This window comes from Pleurodeles waltl, chromosome 10 (genome assembly GCF_031143425.1).
Source record: "Pleurodeles waltl isolate 20211129_DDA chromosome 10, aPleWal1.hap1.20221129, whole genome shotgun sequence".
NCBI lineage: Eukaryota > Metazoa > Chordata > Amphibia > Caudata > Salamandridae > Pleurodeles > Pleurodeles waltl.
The window spans coordinates 1,040,822,559-1,040,843,669 of record NC_090449.1 but is presented as its reverse complement, the minus strand read 5'-3'; the positions used below and the strand labels follow the sequence as shown (position 1 = coordinate 1,040,843,669).

The following is a 21,111-nucleotide window of genomic DNA, read 5'->3' as shown; positions in this document are numbered from 1 at the left end:
ATGGCAGATTTTCTTTTTATTCTTATGGCATACACCTGCAATAAAAAATAACACAAAATGAGCATCATGTCCGCTTGGCAAAATCAGACATTTTGGGTTTAACAATCCTGGTATTTCTTTAATGCAACTTCCTCTGCTTTGGAAGCTTCTATGTTTGTGTATGCTAAAAGCCCACTCCGTACTCAATGTGCTAGACACGCTTTGTGTACTGTTACTCCGCTGATTGCAATGTCCTACTCCCAAAACGGTGGTGCCTTTTCCCATGATGGATAGCGCTTGCAGAGAAATAATGCGATGCCAGTCAAAGGCGCTGTGATGGAGTGGTCTGTGTACAAAGTGGGGCGGGGTGGAGCGTTTGTATCGCTAGTTTCAAGATGATGAATGAGTTGACCATGGTCAAGATATGAAATAAGAAGTCTTAATCAGCTCAAAGCAAACGAGGTCACCTTGAAAGCAGTAGTTTTTTGTATTTTGAAGTAAATTTTCCTGTAATTTAGAAAAATATTGCAGTGACAAAGAAAAGCTGTGTTTTTATTTCTATTTACTTAACAGACGTGACTCTTTATCAGCACAGCAGGCAAAGTAGTACAGAATCTCTATTTATCTGGTTGCCGGCCAACATATTATTGACCTGGCAGCCAAGTAGGTAGTTGAAAACATCACCAGTTACCCAGCATCTGGCTACTGAGCAGGGAATATGTATTATTAGACAGGTGACGGGATAAAACGTACGAATGAGCGTTGTATTTAGCCGGATGGTTTCTTGTCATGAACATCACTGAAACAAGCAAGCATTGGCAAAGTCAGTAGGTTTGGCATATTGCATAGCTGCAGTACCTCACGTCATTATTAAATTTTCCTCTTAAATCAGATGAAACAGCATGGAGTCTTTAACGTGGCTGCAGCCCTCAAAGACTGTACTAGAGGTGGCTCTTGAGTCAGAGGAAACTGCTTAACAAGCCTAACAGTGAGTTAAGGAACTTCAGTGTAGTAACAGATAAACTCAGACCGAACAACTTGAAGTCTTCATAAAGTTGCAGTACCTCAAGTCATAATGAGGTGTCCCTCTTGAGTAAGATGCAACTGCTTCAAATGTCCTTCACAAAGTTTAGGGAGTGTTGACCCAGCATAAACACCTTCATATACAGTTTTGTTATTCTAAAGAACTATACTTCTTTTCTATAGGAAATATGCCAATGCAGGTGATGATAAATCTATATTGCAACTTTCAATAAATGTCTTGATTACTATGGGACACTTGTGATGATACCTAGAATACATAGGTACTAGCAGTCACTGGAAAATTCAAGTGCCCTACACCTTATTCTTTGAAAACAGTTGTTTGATTCACATTAAACTGCAGTGGCATATAATAATGTTGGCCTGTGACTGAATAGTGCTGATCTATTGCCCTGTAGCAAGCTGTGTGATGTGTTGGGAAGAAGCAAAATGTCAAAGTCAGTTGAGCAAACTAATAAAGACATTTGATGAAATTTGTTTTTATTAATATATGTGCACATATTTTTACTGTGAATATTTCTTGAGCTAGGCAACATAATCACAAACATGCAATTCCTCAAGTTGTTACTAGGTGTCCCTCTCAAGTTAGATAAAACTCCTCAAAGTTTTTACAGTGCAACAGTACCTCCAGTTGTTACTAGATATCCCAGTTAAGTCATGTGCAAGTGTTTCAAATGATCTTCACAAAGCTGAAGGGTGTGGCTTCAACATCAACATTTACATACAAACTTTTATTGCTTTAATGATTTGTCCTTGTCTTATGTAAGATACATATATATGGCAATGCTAGTTTATGATGAGGAGTAAATATTAGTCCTTGGAAAAAGATTAAGTATACCGGCGTAATTTTAAAAAAATTACAGAGAACTTGCCATTATACCACATTGTGTAATTTCGGGGAGATATTTTAACGAGAGATGTATGCTTCAGGTCATTTTTTTAATACGAGCGGTCTGTCAGGTTGACCTTGTACCCGAGCGACCGATCTGTGCAATTTTTTAGCACAAGACTACAAATTTGAATATGAGTGGCAGTGTTTTAAATGTGTGTGGCAGTTCTTTTAATGTGGGCAGTCGACAAACATTTCAGGTACATTTTTTAACTGAGTGTAATTTTGTTAGCACAAAATTCAAACACATAAAATTATATTTTCAAGTTGTATTTTTAGTCGGACTGCTTAGGTAATTTTTTTGAATGGAAGATCTTGCATAATTACACTTAATTTTGCATAATTATGCGACAGCAAACTATGTGAGTTTTACTAGCCCCTAGTAAATATTCAATATTTCAGTCTTTTGATTACCATGGAACACTTGTGATGACACCTGGGATATTTATAGGTACTAGCAGTCACTGGTAAACTCAAGTGCCTTCAACCTTCGATTTGACAAACTGTTTCTTGAGTGACAATATGCTTGTGTGCCCGGAAGATGCCATTTAAAAAAATAAAATCGCAGTGCTTGATGCAGTGGTAGGAAGAAACAAAAATGTCAATATTAGTTAATCAAACCAATAGATAAAGATATTTGCTTAAATGTTCTATTATTGATACATACAAACATATAAATATATATAATATTATACTGTTAAGTAATTGTGAGGTCAGAGTTTCCATAGGAAGAATGTTTTTGTGTTGCTAATCATTTTGGTGCCATTTGACAAATCTTCACAAAACTTCCTCCCCAAAAAAAGTTCATCCCCCTCACATCTGTCTTGGAAAGTTTCGGGGTCACCTCTCAAGTGGAGACCGTGAAAAAGGGTGGATCCCAAACAAGTTTTCCCCATTCAATTTCCTATGGAAATCTTAAGAAACATTTGGAAAAAAAAGTCTGAATTTTTACACCAACGCGTTTCAGCCATTGCGGCCTTGTTCACGGTAGCTGAGTCTGTAAGCCTTGTAATGCCATGTATGGAAATGAACAATGGAGTAGATATAAAGAAAAATGAAAAATTTCAGCACTGAGCAGAAAATTAATCTGTCTTTCTATATAACTTATTAATAACATTCACGAAACGCATGTATGGTTTGACACATGAATTTCAAATGGATGAGCATCTGAATTACCAGGACGAAATAGTGACTACTAGTGCAATAATACCTGGCAGGGTATAAAGGCATGCCAATGGAGATCACATGGCTTAAAGACTCAACTACCGTGAACAAGGCCGCAATGGCTGAAACGCATTGGTGTAATGCTGTTGTCAAAAGCACTCAGGAGTGCAGTGTATTGAATTTAGTGTTGCAATATATATTTATTTCTATATATTTCCATGTACCACGATGCTCCACACAGGAAACGGACACCATGTAGGGCAGAGCGAACAAGGACGGCAGAGCAGGCTGCCCAAACAGACATCCATTCCAGAAAAAAGACAAAGGTGGCCTCCTTAAAGGTCCAGAAGGGACCGAAATGCGTTGGGCGGTTGTTGCTGTGATCTGTGTGTTTGATGGGTGAAAATTTAAAGCAATTGAGCCTGAAAAGAGTCCAACTCTACTTGTTTGCTGCAGGGAGCAATGGAAAACATGGAGCGGCATGACCCTACCAAATTAGTACAGCACCCCAAGTGTCTAAGAGCGCTGTAGCATCCATTTGAGAAGTACCCTGTGGATGACAGATAGATAGATAGATAGATAGATAGATAGATAGATAGATAGATAGATAGATAGATAGATAGATAGATAGATAATTATATATTTCGGCCCCAAGGATCACATCTAACGGGACTTGTCAAAGAAAGGGTGGGTGCCCTAGATCTGAAGTTCAGATTTTTTCATGTTCCTGCCTGCTGGGAACAGACTTCATGTTTGCTCTTGCTTCTGCCAAATGAGATGAAACAGCTTTTCCTGCCAGCGCCAGTACAGCCAGCGAAACCGCTATGTTCTGGGGGTGGGCACTCCAGGACATAGCAGGAACCTGCCTTGGGGGATGTTGTCCCGAAGGCCATTGCTATCTCAGCCGAGCCCTGGGGATGGCATCCCAGGGGCCAAAATGGGACTGGAAGGGGGGGCCGTGTGCACCCCTCCCAATTATCTATAAGGATGGGCCCAAGTACAGAAATCAGCCGGGGGAGGGGGTTATGTCCCTCCTTCCTCCCCCCCAATACATGTACTCTCCCCGCACAGGACCACACCACCAGGCTGGGGGCTCACGGTATTCCCACGATATCCTCTTATGATTTAAAAAATTATATTTTTTCTTCTTTCTGGGCCGCGTCAGAGTCGTAAGATGGCTTCATGGCTGAAGTGGTGGCAGCTCGTCATGAAATCCGTCGGACACGCAGACCCTCCACGTCTGTAAATATCCATAAATCTTTTTTCTTTTCATCAAAACTACTGAGCGGATTTACACCAATTTACAGAAAAGCACTCTTTCTGGATCTAGATGTAGCTTTCTGCCAAACTTGGTGTAGTTCCATTCAGAGGATCGGGCTGCAGTTGCCTTCAAAATCCCTATTGGAAATTGCATGGGGAAAATGCTTTTTGGGACCTGCCTTTTTCCTTGGCCCCCGCTCGACAAATCACACTGAAACTTTTCAGACAGCAGCTGAACTGATTGGCATACTAGTTTTGAAAATTTCATGAAAATTCGTCGAACTGCGCCAAAGTTATTAGCAAGATAAAAAATGCTTTATCTATGGGGAAAATTGGTTATAACTATAACTACCAACTGGTGACCACCAAGCGGGGGTTGAGAAAAAGGGAGAGCCCAAAACGCTTTTTCCTCATTCTAGGTCTATGGGGATTTTGCAATCTTTAGACCCATCTACTGCCAGAAAAGCTCAACTGATTTGCACCAACTTTGGCAGGAATCTAGATCATGGTCTGCAGATCGTGCTTATGCGAGTTGGTGTAAATCTGTTCAGTAGTTTCAGGACTAGGATGATCAAGAGCAAGAGCAAAGAAGATTAGGGCCCGTGGGACCAGGTACCAGGATCAGGACAGGCACTAGAAAGACTAGAAGAAGCAGGACAAGAGCAAAGATGACTAGTTAGACTTGAGGGATCAGGACCATGGAGATCATGAACCATGATTGCAGGGCCAGGGGATGAGGACCAAGGGGCCAGCATTTAGAGTACCAAGTGAAGGTGAACGAACAGGACCAAGGTTATCAGGACTAGAGCAAGAACAATCAGGAAGACCAGAACAACCATAGCTAAAAGGATTAGTGGAGATCAGGCCAGGATGGGCAAGAGAGGCAGGGCCAAGACAACAAGGCCCAGCAAGACCTGAAGGAGGAGGACTAAGACCAAGAGGACCACTGGGGGCCACGTACCAGAACCAGGACAAAGAAGATCTTCCTTCCAAGCCTCAAAGACCAATACAAGAGAGGACAGAGGGCTCAGGACCAAGGGGATCAGCAGGACCAAAATTAGCATGAACATGGCTGGCATAACAAGAGAAACCAGGAAAGGCCACAATAAGGATAGCTGTGAGAGGATGAGGACTATGAGGACCAGAGTCTACAAGTCCAGGAGGATCAGGCCAATGAGCCCAGGTGACAAGAGTCAAAAGGACAGGGACTAGGAAGAGACAGACAAAGAGCACCAGAGATCACACGGCCAAGGGGAACAGGGAGGTCAAATTACAGAGAATCAAGGCACAAGGGCGACCAGATATGGGGCACCAGTACCAAGAGGTCAAGGATAAATAGCAAAATTAGGGTTAGGTAGGGTCAGGCCAAAGCAGACCTGGACCCAGGCCACATGAACTAGGAGGACTAGGCCACAGATGCTATGGCAAGGACAGCCCCTATGGCTAGGCACTGGCTGGCCATGCCCAGGAGGACTGGACATGGGGGACCAGAACTATGGGCACCAGGGGTAATGGCCACACAGTCAAATTAACAGGAAAAAGAAAGGCTAGTGAGAAGAGGTCCAAGGGGACTAGGAGGATGAAGACTAGGACCAGAGAAAGGAGGGCTGGGTAGACTGTAATAATTGGGGACAAGGAACAGGGCTTAGGAGGCCTTGTAAGGACAAAAACCTGGGAAACAAAGTAGCCCATAAAGACCAAGACCTATAGTGACAGAACAAGAGGCAGAGTAGGTGGGCCAGGACAGCCAGTGCTGGTAGGACCAAGTTAGCCAGATCAAGATGGCCAAGAGAACAAGGACCAAAATGATCCGGCCCAGCATTAACAAAACAAGGAGGACCAGTGAATCAAATGCTAGCAGAACAATAGGACAAGGACCATGACAATACACCCAGGAGAACAAGGGTTAGGAGGGACAGGTATAGGAGTACCGGGATATGAGGGGCCAGACAAAGTCCAGGCAGATCAGCAGGAACAGCATGAGGGGGACTAGTACCAGGAAGGACTGACACTAAGGGAGTTTATGGAGGTTGGATGGTTGGGAGGGCCATGTTGATCAACACAAGAGCTCTCTTCTGATCATTTCTTTATCGTGTTTCCTAAAACCCTTATTTCTAACAACCTGGCTTAAACTACTACCAGAAGTTCACCTTTTCTGCAAGGTCACCCTGAATTTTTCTCCTCTTGCTGCATCCTATATTTTTGCTGCTTTTAGAACCCTATGCACTTTATCTATGGTACCCAGTAATAAGGTGACTGTGCTGCCACTTTAAGTGATTAAATGAGCATATTTCTAATTAGTATCTTTAACTTGCCTATTAGTCCCTAATAATTATACAAAGTGTACCCAGGACCTGGAAGTCAAATTGCTACTATTGTGCCATTCACTATGGTGGAGTTGCAGAGTTGGCTTTAGATCTACAAGTGTAGCCTGACTGTAAGAGTGTAAAAACTGCAAACCAGCCTGTTAAAATCAACCCCTTTGGCAAGTCAAAGCATCCTTTTTTGATAATAGTACGTCATCCCTACGTACAACTTAAAGCTCACAAGGCAGTAGTATTTAAATGTATAACATGCAAATATGTAATGTTAGCATGTCCATTCACTGACTAGCACCAACAGCTATTTTTCACTGTCACAGGCCAAGCTGTCCTATGTAGAAAACCATAGTACAGATTAAGATCTTAATACTGTATCTCGGGAATGAGACTGGCTAGAAAAACAACTATTTTTAATAGTGATTAAAAAATACAATTCACTGGTTAGATTCTTAATAAATATTAAGGAAACATGACTTTTAGAAAGTTAATCTTTTCCCTGCCTGGACATCCTGGAAGCTAATTTGCATTTGATCTCCAAGTTCTCCCAGCCAGGAATAGGCATTAGAATAGGTGTGAAAAAAGTGCTAAATGCCTCCTAGGAGATACACAATAGGTCACTGAGATTGACAGGTCAACCTGAACGGGCAGGGATGACTCCTTTGAGCTCAGCAATCAGGTGCGGGATGGAAGTATCCTTTTGACATATCAGTATCAAATCCTGGATGAGTTTCAAATCCCTTGATAGGTCTGCTGAGATTATGTAGAACACTTGGGGAGCACTTTAAAGAAAAGAAACAGGATGCCCAGATAACTCTTGTGTATCCACTTTCAGGTTGCTGAAGAACCCTTCTTTTGTCCTATCAGACTTCTGTCTCGGGGTCTTTTGGGGGGGGGGGTACAGTGGCTGCTTCAAACTGGAGATTGATGTTGGATGTGGAAGAACACTAGGATAACCATAGTACACTCCCCAGACACCACCAGCCCTCAGTACCAAAGTTCAATGTGGAACAAGGCTTCCGCCATCTTGAAAATGCAGGAAGAGGATAGGGTTGGCCCCAGTAAAGTTTATCCCATTGGTTAAGGCATGCCCAGGAGTCAGTTCCTCTCACTAGATAATGGTAGGCATAAATGTAGCACCTCCGGGCAGCCACTTCACAACATTCTCTTGACCTGAGGGGAAAACAGAAGAAGGTGGGACCTGCCGTCTGATCTGAGAAGAGTCTTGAAAGTCTGGACAAGCTCTATCTTGCTGTTGTCTACTTAGCCATTAGCCAGGCAAAGAATCAAGTTTCTGTGCTACTTGCATGGCTACACACTAAACAGTACATAATCTCTGCTATATACCCCATGGCTGGGTAAACAGTGAAGTCGTTTGTTATCTGAAAGGCCGCTGGTCATAAGGTACCTAATCTCTGATATTTTGCCTGCCCCCAGGTAAATAGTGAACCTTCTTTGCGGCTTTTATAGCTTTTGGTCAATCAATGCTTAATCTATCATATTTAGGCAGTGGACAGGTAACTAGTGACATTTCCTGGCTATTTGTATGGCAGCTGGTCAAACAGTGCATATTCTCTGGGGTAAATATAGAAGCAAATTCACTCTTTACCCAGTAGCTAGCTAGATAGCTGTCACCAGTATTTGTTAAGCACATGTTCACCATACAGCATCTTGGCACTAGAACTAGAATAAAAGTGAAAAACTGAAGTGATGAAGAGTTGTGATTTGTTTGTAAAACATCAAACGTTCATAAAGGCAGTGGAAGAGGCAGGGATTTCTACAGTTTATGCATCAGGGTGGAACAGGCACCACCACCTCTGGGTGGCTCTACTTGATTTTAGGCATGCAGTGAAATGTTTAGAAGTGACCACTTCATAACAAAGGGTTGATGTTACTTTTGAAGAAAAACAGGCTCACCATATTTAAAACCATAATTTGAGATACTGACAAATTTAACTATGATTTGCTGAGGAACAGGAAGCAAGTGGAGTTTTTTCCCCTGGCATTAAAAATGTGGTCTAAACTTTTTAGGCAACACCAGTTGAACCCCATGATTTGGAACCACTGCAACGTACCCAACAAGAAATCAGGCAAGCCCATAGGGAGGGTGTTGGAATAGTCAAGCATGGCTCTGAGTGCCATAAGCCTAGGAATATATGGTCTAGTTAGCTCACTAAAGGCTGAACATACCTCTTAAGTGAGATATGGCTTAGTGCAAGAGTAAAGACCACTGTAGAACTCCACAGATGCTGCATAAATTCCCTACACAGGTGCTGCATAAATTATCTACATGAAAGGCATACAGTGAGAACCTCTGTGATCTCCATTCCAAGATTAAGTGGAAGGAGGGAAGTGTAGTACATATCAAGGTAGTTGTGATCTGATGGGTGAAAGTGGCATGGGAAATGGTGTCAAAAGCCATTGATAGGGCCAAAAGGACCATGGATATGGTGTTTCCAGTGTCATGGGTAAATCACTGGTCACGAAGATGGCGTTGAGAGTGTGACCGGCTTTGTGCATGGATTCGGTGACCAGCTGAGTGAAGCCAATGTTTTCGACCAATTTCCCTACTCCCCTACGCAGCCAAAGAACTCAAGAAAGCCATCAGCCAACAACTCACCGAACACCTGGAACAAACCCACCTTCTTGACGCAGCACAATCACATTTCTCTGCCAACAGCACTGAGATCGCACCGATCGCTGCCAAAAACGACATCAGATCTCTCCCTGACTGCAGGAAATTGTGGCCCTGATCCTCCTCGACCTCTCTGCTGTTTTCAACACCCTATCCCAAAACACCCTCAGCGACATATTCCACAACATCAGCATACAGCAAAATGCCCACGCAGAGCATCTGACTGACTCCCTTCACCTCCAAACCCAAGGACATCATATGCGGCATTCCTCAAGGATCCTCCCTCAGCCCCACCCTGTCCAGCACCTACATGAACCCCTTGCAGATGTTGTCAGATCTCACGGACTCAACATAACCTCCTAGGCAGACAACACTCAACTTATCCTATCACTCACGAGGACCTCTCCAATGCAAAACCAATTTCTGCGATGCCATGACCAACGTAACTAACTGGATGAGAGACAACTGCCTCAAACTCAACTACAACAAGACAGAAGTACTGATTTTCAGGAAGAGCACCTCCGCTTGGGACCATGACTGGTGGCCAGCAGAACTCGTACCAACACTCACACCCAAAGACCATGCACGGAACTTAAGCAACACCCTTGACAACAAACTGACCATGAAACAACAAATCAACGCAGTCGCTTCCTCTTACTTCAGCACCCTTTGCATGCTCTACAGAATCCTCAGATGGATCCCAGTCAACAACAGGAAAATTGTCATCCAGGCCCTCGTCACCAGCCACCATGATTATGGCAACACTCTATGCAGGCACCTCCTCTCAGCTCCTCAAAAGACTCCACACCACACAGAACGCAGCAGCTAAACATCCTGGACCTCCCCAAATGGACCCACATCATCCCCCACCTCAGAAACCTCCACTCGCTCCCCATCCAAAAGAGATGCCAGTTCAAGATCCTCACGCGTGCCTACAAAGCTCTACATAATCAAGGACCATCCTACATCAACCATCAACCATCAACTGAATTTCCATCTACCCTCAAGACACCTGCACACCTCCTCTCTTGTCCTCATGCACACCCCCTGCATTTGTCAAAGCCACAGTGGGGGCTTCCCCTACTCCTACATCACCACCAAGACCTGGAAGGACCTGCCCCCCACATCCGAACAGTATCCTCCCTTTCAAACTTCAGAAGGAAACTCAAGACCTGGCTGTTTAACAGAGACTTTGCACTCTCAGTACCCAGATACCCCTGGGGGTGACAGTGCTGTGTTTTACAACTGCTGATTGATTGATTGGTAGTAATGACCCTGTGTCTCTCAGCGGAAGAAAGTTGGACTGCTGCAAGTCAACTAATTAACCAGATACATTTTTTCAGCTAGTTAAACTGGTTCCAGAATAACAAGATTGGTCTCTAGTTGAGAGGGCCATCAATCTGAAGTTCATCCTATTTAGGTCTGGCTTGATTGCACAGCTATCTCCAAAACTAATGTGATGATAAGAAAAAGAGCACAATGATTTCCTCAAATACAGCATTTGATTGGGAAGTGCTATTGTTAGACTTGATGGAAAGCTGGAAAGCTTTTGCTCAATAGAGTAGCCCTACATTGGTCATGGTGACAAACCAATGATGTCAAATGTCAGATACCATAAGTATAAGGTGTGCCAAAGGCAACAGGCCTGACTGATTTATTGTGAAAACGCATATTTTAAAGCAAGTATGCCTTTAAGGATGGATTTTGATTACACAGAGGTAAAGCTTGTAGGCAGGAATTTTGTGATATGACATCTCAAAGATTACTAGACTAAGCAGGGTTACCCCCTCTGACACACACTATGGTAGAAGATTTGCACTGTAAGAATCCTTGTTAGGCCTGTTTACAATGGGGTTGTAGATTATTCTGCCAACAGTTCTTTCGTACTTATTTATAGTTTTAAGATTGTTTCTGATGGTTGCCATATGAGAAAATTCATGCTCAATACAGTAGGCGTGCGTTGGTTAGGGTGAAAGGCGAATGATAAAGAATATAGGCCTGAGTGATCCTTAGGCAAGAATTACGCCACTTACTCTATATCTGATCTTTTTGTTATGACAAAGACTGTAGGCCTGTTAATTATTGTGAAACGCATATGACAAAGCCAACAGGCTCCTTAAGGGATGATTATGATTGCATATAGAAAGCAAGGGATTTCATGGCTGTTGGCTCATCCAACAAAACCTAGGGTTAGAAGATTTGGACTGTAAGAATCCATGCTAGACCATCCTAGAAGGAGTTGTATATTGGTTTGCCAAATGTAATTTCAAATTTTTTGCTCAGCTCTGTGTTTATGTATTGAACTACTTTTTAGACCTGGAATGACATTTTTAGCTGTCTGTCTACCAGGCTCATGTAGTACAAAAAGGTTCTGTAAAAAAAAAAAAAAAAAAAAAATATATATATATATATATATATATATATATATATATGCATGCCTTTATGTTTATGCTTGTCTACAGATATAGGGCCTGATTACAACTTTGGAGGAGGTGTTAATCCGTCCCAAAAGTGACGGTAAAGTGACGGATATACCACCAGCTGTATTACGAGTCCATTATATCCTACGGAACTCGTAATACGGCTGATGGTATATCTGTCACTTTACCGTCACTTTTGGGACGGATTAAAACCTCCTCCAAAGTTGTAATCAGCCCCATACTTGTGCACCACTCCATTTTCTTTTTTCATAGGTCGCCTTTCTTTTTCTTTCCCTTGATTTGTTTTATTTTGTTGGACTTGTTTTTGGAACAGCCGACAACTCAGCCGACAGTGCTACTGGACCGCCTGCTTGCTATTCATGTCACCTGCATCCCTTGCCGGCGCTGCTTCCAAACAGGGCAGCCACCCAGGAATGGTACTGTACACAGGGCATCCTTGCTTTAATGTTATCCTTTATGTGCTTGTAGAGTTTGTGCGTTCGTTCAATTGTGGATGGGTGAGTGGGCTAATACAAGAACGGGTTAGTAGGTGGATCAATGTCACAAGAGTGCAAGGATGAGCGACATAGGGTATGTGCGATAAAGGAGTGAGCGCCTAAACCCACAAGTGACTGAAGAGGAACTTTTAATTATACGCCAGGCCTACTGGCACTGCCAATGCTTGTTGAGGAAGGGCACAACTACTAGCTCCTCACAGCATGGAGGACAGTTCTAATGTGAAAGGTCGTATTAACAATGGCAGACGGAATGGGAATAGAAAGTGATGAAAGGGCCTGAAGGATGTCCACAGGACAGGTGTCACCTGTGGACCCTGATGTGGAAGTGGTAGGCAGCTCCAGGGTGAGGGTTCTTTATTGTGTACAAGTTACACCCTTTAAAATAAAATAGTCAAGTTAAGACAAAGTGAAGAAGTCACCACCCGGTAACAAATCTACAGCAGTTTAGCTTTTGGGGTGATTCACAGAGGCAAGGGAAAACATAAAACTACCCTGTTTGTAAGAGGGTGTCCGACTATATTTAATAAGCACACTCTACTTCCGGGGGTCTCCTAGTTCATTGTATGACATAAGTTGCTGTCCTTGGCTTATTGTGGGTACAAATAGATTTTGTTCAACGCGGATGCTAAAAGAAATTATGCTAAAAAAAACATCACTCAACTAAAAAGTCAGCAGCTCATAGTCCTCATGTTGGATTTGCAGCTGAAAAAAATCGACTTTATGCCCCATCACCAAAAAACAATAGCAGCATCACTGGCAGTGAATGTAACCTTCCGCAAATTCCTAGGCAGTTGACAGACAACCCATTCGAGAAATAGGTCAGCAGGAAAACACATGGACACCAATCAGTGCCCTCGGCTGATGCAGAGGCCACTCCCACTCCCTGCTATTGCATAGTGTACTTTTCAAGTATTTACAACAGGGGTTCTCCCGTGCAGCTACATCTGTGAGTAGCAAGACTTTAAAGTTTTTAATGGTACATATAGTCCTTCAATGTTTATGTTTTGACATGAAATGACTTGCTTTCATGTCCACCACGTGAATAGGCTAGTTTGCAATATTTGCTCACATTCTCAGACTCAGCGGCACCTCTACCTGGTATCCTGGTAACGTATAGAAAAGGGGGTGGAAATTTAAACACAAAATGTTTGTGCGAATGCTCACAAAGGTACTTCTCGGGACTCGGTGCATGTTCACCTACTTGCAGTGGATTTTTCTAAACGCATCTTGGATGCTCCCTTGGGGTTGCCCACTGTCTCCCCTCGCTTCAGCAGTACCCCGGTGCCAAAGCTGCCAAGGTTTCAGATTGCTGTCTGTGACACTTTCATTTCAGTGTAATTATGAGTGACATTTCAACGACTAAAAGTGACTCTCGCAAGCAAAATCAAGCGATGAAGTCAAGAGAACCATAGAAATATTGTAATATTGAGAATCCTATACCCCCCGTTGTACACCAGCGCCCCCTTGTGGCCTTTGATAAACACTACTCGGAGCTTACCTTGCAAAGTGAGAAACTGGAACAAGAAGGTTTTATCGCACTTCATTACACGGTTCTTTTCATCACAATCTCAGGCATTGCAGTAATGCTCGAAAATGACTGGATATGCATTATTCTAACGCAAGATGCGTGACACTTGGCAGAGTTGCTGTGCAGTATATGTACACTAGGCACATGCAATTCCTGCACACTCTTACGAGTCTCATGGGTCTTACATATGTGAATCAATCATCAAGTGGCTTCTTGCAGGCCCAAATCCGACTTACCCACGCATAATGCATTGTGAAGTGGCTCTTATGCAACAGACTCGAATTTCCACAGCAACCCGACTCAGCAATTCACACACACACACACACACACACACACGTCATGTCCCCTAGCTTATCCCTGTCTCTCATTGGATGCTTTGGCGAGCGCAAGGATAAAGCTTTCATGAGTTAATGGTGAGGTTTGGGACAGAAGACGCACAATGGAAAACAGCCTCACAATAATAAAAACTTGCTATTTATGTAGCACGTCATGGCACAATTGGGCTGATTCTAGGTGCGGTAAATTGCAGTTTTAAGAAGATATTCATCAGTAACTGTTAGAAATGGGTTCTCTAGTTGGCAGTGGTTTGCACCCTGTCCGAGTAGGGACCCTCACTCCAGTCAGGATAAGAGAGCCACACACCTAAGATAACCCCGGCTCACCCCCTTGGTAGTTTGGCTCAAGCAGTTAGGCGTATCAAAGGGGCAATGTGTAAAGTCTTTGTACACCAACACATTAACACAGCGAAAACACCACAAAAGTACTCCACAACAGTTTAGAAAAATAGCCAATATTTGTCTGAATAAAACAAGACCAAAACAAAAAATACAACATACACAAGCTAAAATATGAATTTTCATAGATTAAACTTCAGTATATCGCTTAGAAACACAATCACTCCAACTGAGGCTATTGAGACATCTGGATGGAGTCATTCTCACCAGTCTGACACCATTGGCGAGGGAGTGCAGGCCGGTCACAGAGTCACACGGACCCGAGGTACAGTACCTTTGAACACGATGAAACAAAGACGTTGCACAGAGTCGGGCAGAGGTAAGGCATCACTGCTACTGGTGCAGCATTGGTTCATTACAGCTGCCAGGAAAGTGAGGCATCGGTTCCTTATTGCTAGGCAGGGGAGGTGATGCGTTGGTTCCTTATGGGTGCAAAGGAGGTGAGGCAGCGTCGGTGGTGAGGCGTTTCTTACGATCCAGCAGGTTCAATGAATTCAGCAGGTCAAGACGCAAGTCGTTTAGTTTGTGGTGTGGCAATCACACCACGGGGCCACAGGTGCTGCAGCAAAGTCGGAGTCAGTGCAGCGGCGTCGGGTTTGCAGCACTGGACGAGTTGTTGCGGGGACCACAGCTCCTGTGCAGGCAGAGGTGTGGAGTCAAACAGCGGTGCCAGTTCCGAAGTCGCTCTGGAGTTGATGTACTTGGTTTCATTTTGGTTTCACCAGAACTCACTTCCAACGGCCCAAGGACTGGATTTGGCACCACTTGGCGAGACAGGACTCTCAGAAAGAAAGCCCAGGTGCTGGCAAATGAAGTATTTGATGCCCCTGACACTTCTAACAGGAGGCAAGCTCTGTACAAACTCTTGGAGAACCTTTGGAAGCAGGATGTAGAAAGCAAACTCCAGTCCTTCCCCAGGATAGAAGCAGCAGGCCAGCACAGCAAAGCAACAGGCAGAGTGGCAGTCCCTCCTACAGCATCCAACTCTTCTTCCTAGCAGAATGTCCTCAGTCCAGAAGGATCCTAAAGTTGTGGCCTCAGAGGTCCAATACCTATACTAATTTCTGCCTTTGAAATAGGCAAACTTCAAAGGAATGTCTTTGTAGTGCACAAGACCCTGCCTTTCCTGCCCTGGCCCTAGACACACTCCGGGGGTTAGAGACTGTTGTGTGTGAGGACAGGTACAGCCCTATTCAGGTGATTCAGCTCCTCCCCACACTCTAGCCCAGGAAGACCCATCAGGATACGCAGGGCACACCTCAGCTCCCTTTGTGTGACTGTCTAGAGTGAATGCACAAACAGCTCAACTGTCATCCTGACTCCAAACTCCATATATCTGCTCCCAATGGGAAATTACACCTGGAAGATATTTCCAAGCAATTCCAATGTTAACCTATGGGAGAGATAGGCCTTGCAATAGTGAAAAACTAATTTAGCAGTATTTCACTATAAGGACATGTAAAACACACTAGTACATGTCCTTCCCTTTAAATACACTGCACCCTTCTCATGGGGTTGCCTTGGGCCTACCGTAGGAGTGACTTACATGTAGTAAAAGGGAGGATTTGGGCCTGGCAAGTGGGTGCACTTACCAGGCCGAATTTGAACAAGATGGCCACAGCACACAGAGTATATAGTCCAATGGTGTGACAGGGAAAATATTCCTGAAAGTATATTTGTTGAAGTGAAAAGTAGACTGGAGTCCAAGTTCTTGTTTTGCAGATGTAGCCTTTAATTGTAGATGCCAGAGATCATTGTGTCATCAACGAGATACAGCCAACACGTGTTTCGTCACACAAGTGACTTCATCAAGGCTGCAAAACAGTAATGAAATACAAAAAAGGAAAAGTTCTAATGTTATGGCAAACATAAGTGTATGAGGTTGAACATGGGCTCATAAGTGAGCACACGAAATAGACTCCAAGTCGTTGGATGTCAAAAAAAAAACAGTGATTTGTGTGTGAACTCAGTGGAACTAGTGTGGTGAGTGGGTGAATGTAGAAAACACACAGCAAAAAACAGTAAGTGATAGGGACCCTAGGTGTAGTGCATATGAAAAAAAGGTGAATTACCGTGGTAAAAAACCTCAAGTTTAAAATGGACAGGTACATCAATGTTCTGGAGTAGTATCCATGTGCCTATAAAGTGAAGTGTATCAGGTGAACGAGAAGAGAAGGGCTGAGAGAAAGATCCGACCGACGGATGAATAAGAGCACTAAAGTCAATCAGGTGAATTAACCGACGGGAGAAGTGGCATTAACTAAAAGCGTGGATCATACCTGGGCCGTCCGGCCAGAATGGTATGTGACAAAGGTAAGTAGCGAGGGAGCCCCGTGTTCAGTTAGCTGGGCTCCAGAAGGTCAATTATAACTGGTAAGAGAGAAAAAGGACTGTAAGTACGCAAAGAAACAGTACAAAGTAAAGATGAAAGGATGAAAATTAGAAACACAGAGTAAGAACAAAAGGGAGGAAAGAAGAGGTATAGATGAGTGGTGTGTAAATAGAGAAGGAAAATTGAAGAGAAATAGGTCGCACAATACATACCTTCTATGAGTGGACCTGTCAGTAGTGTACCTGGGTAAGAAGAGGGCAATGGTAGTAGTAGACCCTGATAAGCCTGTGGTCAAAAACCTATGAGAATAGCGGAGAAAAGGGGGACATGGAGCGAAAATGAGCCAGTAAATCCTGACAAAGAAAACAGGAACATAAGTAACTGGTATGGGTGCAGGTGATGTAAAGGCGGTGGGGAGTACGTAGATAAAGTAGAGAACAATAATCGGTGAGATACTATATTGGAAGGTCAAGTATTAATGGCCTCATCGGTTCTGTTCGTAGGATCAGAGGTAACTGCTATGTAAAAAGAGGGCGGTTAAGGTGAAGGCTAAGCGCGGTATGGCTATCTAGGAAACGTTAGCTGGTAAAACTGAAAAACGTCCAGACACGTAACCCGGTATGGTGGTTGGAGAGTGAGTAGAAAAAAGGGGGCCCAAGAAAGCAGGGCTCCGTAATCGGCGTGGGGCAAGTAATCAAAAACACAAGTTAGGGAAGGGGCAAAGAATGTATGCGCGTGACAGATCAGTTAGCCAAAGAAGATTGGGCTGTGGGTAAAATGCGAGTAAGCCCACAACGGTGAGAGAGCGAACCACTAAAGTGAAAGTGAAGTCGAGTGATGACGGCGTATGGTAATGAGGCATGGACGCGCTAAGTTTGCGAAAGAGAAATGGCGGCGGAGCGTGGCAAATCAACAGCGCGGTATGAAGAGCAATAAAAACACGATACCGGTGGATGAAGCAAAAACGCCTACTAAAACAGTGGTCAAAGGAGAATGGGCTGTGTGCAGGTTGAAAGTTATCACTAAAACAGTGAGTCAGAGAAACGCTAGGGTGTAAGGGAAGTGGATCGAAACAGGAGTAGAAGAAGGCATACCTGTAAGTCGGAGGAGTGTGGCACCAAATACTCAGATCGTAGTAATGGGCCGAGAGAGCTTGCGATCTCGTTTTAAGATCGCGGGAGGGAGAGTTGTAGAAATCGGAGAAGGACTAGTATTGAGAAAAGCTAGTCAGCGTGGCGGCCATATTGGATGCGAAAATTAGATGCACGAGCAACTAGAGTAAAAGACGACCGCGTATGCAGATGAAATGTCGAAGAGGCGGCCATATTTATAGAAGGGAGAAATATAAGATGGAGAAATGAGCGTGCCATGCAATAATAATGTGGAGAGAGAGTATGCATGCATTAAAATGATAATACAGGTGGGTTGAAAAAAGTGTTAGTGCGCGGTTGGAGTAAGTATAAAGCGGTTACAACAGTACAGATAATAGGTTAAAGTAGTGTAATAGCAGCACTGCAAAATAAAATAAACAGCAAAAACACAAAATCACACAGAGGGCATGGAGCATAGTACAGATGAAAGGTGCAGTATATCAAAGACAACGGAGCATATAAAGACAGAGGTCATGGAGCATGGTAATTTCGTACATACAATGGTGATGCATGGGCATGAGTAGGTAGTGAAGCATACGTACAGAAAATGCAATATGATACATGCAGTGATGTCATGACCTGTGAAGAGTGCGGTGTGTACGCACAAGTATTCATGGATATTGGCCACGGAAGGGCCCAATTAACAGATGAAAGACAACGTGGGAGTAGATCTCAGAATTTACGAGAGAAAATAATGAAGCTCACGGTCAGTGTTTAAGCCTGATTCAACTGTACGAAGTTTTAAGATCCACTTCGCCTCGCATCTACGCAAGTCCCTTGTTCTGTCCCCCCATCTTGGGGAGTTGGAAACATGCATGATGCCATGGAATCTAATGTTTAAGAGATCTTTTTCCCCGTGCAGGGTGTTGAAGTGAGCAGCCAGAGGATAGTTGGTGTTGACATTTCTAATGGCTCTGACATGTTCCTGTATTCGTTCCTTGAGCGGGCGTATGGAGCTACCAATGTAGACTAAACCGCATACACATATCAAGCAGTACACAGTGAACTTTGTGTTACAGTTGATGAAGGTCTTGATTTGATGTGTGATCCCAGTATTGTAGGAAAATGTTTCTTTCTTGTTAAGGGCCAGTTGGCAGGAAATGCAACAGCCACATTTACAAAAACCGTTTTTCTGGCAACCAACCCACTGGGCGAGTTGAGGGGGAGGGGCCAAGAAAACTGGGGCACAGAATGTTTCTGAGCGTGCGACCTCTGGTGTGCACAATGGTGGGTGACAACCCTACTGAGTTCTTGAGGCAGGTGTCCAACATTAACAAGTGCCAATGTTTCTTTAAGATGCGCAGAACCGTCTTGCTCACAGGGCTATATTGAGTGATGAAAGCGACCGGTCTCCTGTTGGGAGAGCCGCTGGCGTTAGACTTTTTGGGGGTTTTGAGCAATGAGGCGTGTTGGTTCTTGCTAGATATGCGTTTGCTAGCAACCGAGATGAGTTTATCAGTGTATCCCCTAGCTCGGAAGCGGTGTGTTAGGCTTTTTAGTTCTTGCCTGAAGATGTTCGTGTCAGTGCAGTTACGTCTAATCCTAACCATCTCTCCATATGGAATGGCCCTGATCTGAGTGAGGGGATGGGCGCTCTGGGCATGCAGAATAGAATTACAGGCAGTGGGTTTTCTGTAGAGTCTTGACATGATCTTACTGTCGGTGATGTACAGCAGTAGGTCCAGAAACTCAATTTGGGTAGTGTCCATTTTATGAGTGAACACTAGGTTGAACTCATTAGTGTTAAAGTGTTGTATGAGTCCAGTGAGGTCAGGGATGTTGCCAGTCCAGATGACAAGAATATCATCAATATATCTCCCCCAGTACAGGATATGTTCCGTGATGTGTGTCGGACAGTTAGACCACAGGTGGATTTTCTCAAATTGGCCCATATACAGATTAGCATATGATGGAGAAAACTTAGCTCCCATGGCTACACCCTGACATTGACGAAACCAGGCCGAACTGGCACATAAAATTGCCCACACAGACATTGCAGTGGCAGGTCTGAGACATGTTTACAGGGCTACTGATGTGGGTGGCATAATCAGTGCTGCAGGCCCACTTGTAGCATTTGATTTATAGGCTTTGGGCACCCATAGTGCACTTTAGTAGGGACTTATTAGTAAATAAAATATGCCAATTATGCATAAAGCAATCACCAATACAATTTAGACAGACAGACACTTGCACTTTAGCACTAGTCAGCAGTGGTAAAGTGCCCAATGTCCTAAAGCCAACCAAAACAGGTCAGAAAAAATAGGAGGAAGGAGGCAAAACGTTTGAGGATGACCCTACAAAAAGGGTCAGGTCCAACAGTAACCACCAAAAAAGCAAATGTGAAAAAGAAGCAAGTAGAGTATTAAGTTTACCTGCACATTTAGAATTAAGATTGGGCCGTGGACTTGAAGTTTATTATACGGGCCCAATACAGGCCCATAATTCACTTTACTTTTCTTTCTCTGACTGTAAAGAAAGGAGTTTGTAAACACCAATTCCTCATGTTAAATAAATACAATAAAAACAGCAATTTGTCAGACGGCATAGCCTGACATTTGACCTCTGTCTTTGAAGAACAGCAAAAGATAAATACAAAATTTAAAGTCAAACACAAGGCAGGAAGGCCAGCACAGCTAGATAGGTGGCGGTTCCTCCTGCTAGTCCAACATTGCCTGGGGACCTTTTAGTCAAGAAGCAGCTGGCAGAAGGGCAACAAGCAGAAAAGCAATCCAGATGAGTCCTTTGTGCCACCCAGCAGACACCAGGTAGTGAGGCAACAACAGGAGAGAAGTCCAGATGACTCCTTTTGCAGATCATTTACCCAATAGTAATACAAATCCACCTACAACAATAAGCAGGATTTCTCACTACCATTCCAAACATACCAAACATGCTCATGTTGCTCCCCACAGATCAGAAGTTACTACTTAGACGTATATAATGGAATTCCCAATGTAAACCTATGAGAGGAGCAGCACTCACAGCAGTGAAAAATTAAATAGGCTGTTTGTCACTACTGGGACTTGTAACACAGATATGTCTTACCTTTTACATACAAAGCACCCTGCAAATAGGGCTATCTACGGCCTTCCTTCAAGGTTACTTTGGTATAGTAAAAAGGGAGTTTTAGGCCTTGGCAAGT

General features: G+C 43.7%; 1 protein-coding gene across 1 annotated transcript in view; it reads right to left on the bottom strand.

Moving 5' to 3' along the window:
- Nucleotides 1-21,111, bottom strand: part of NEK10 (NIMA related kinase 10) — a 681,202-nt gene that overhangs the window by 575,772 nt on the left and 84,319 nt on the right. The gene's annotated exons all lie outside the window — the stretch shown is intronic.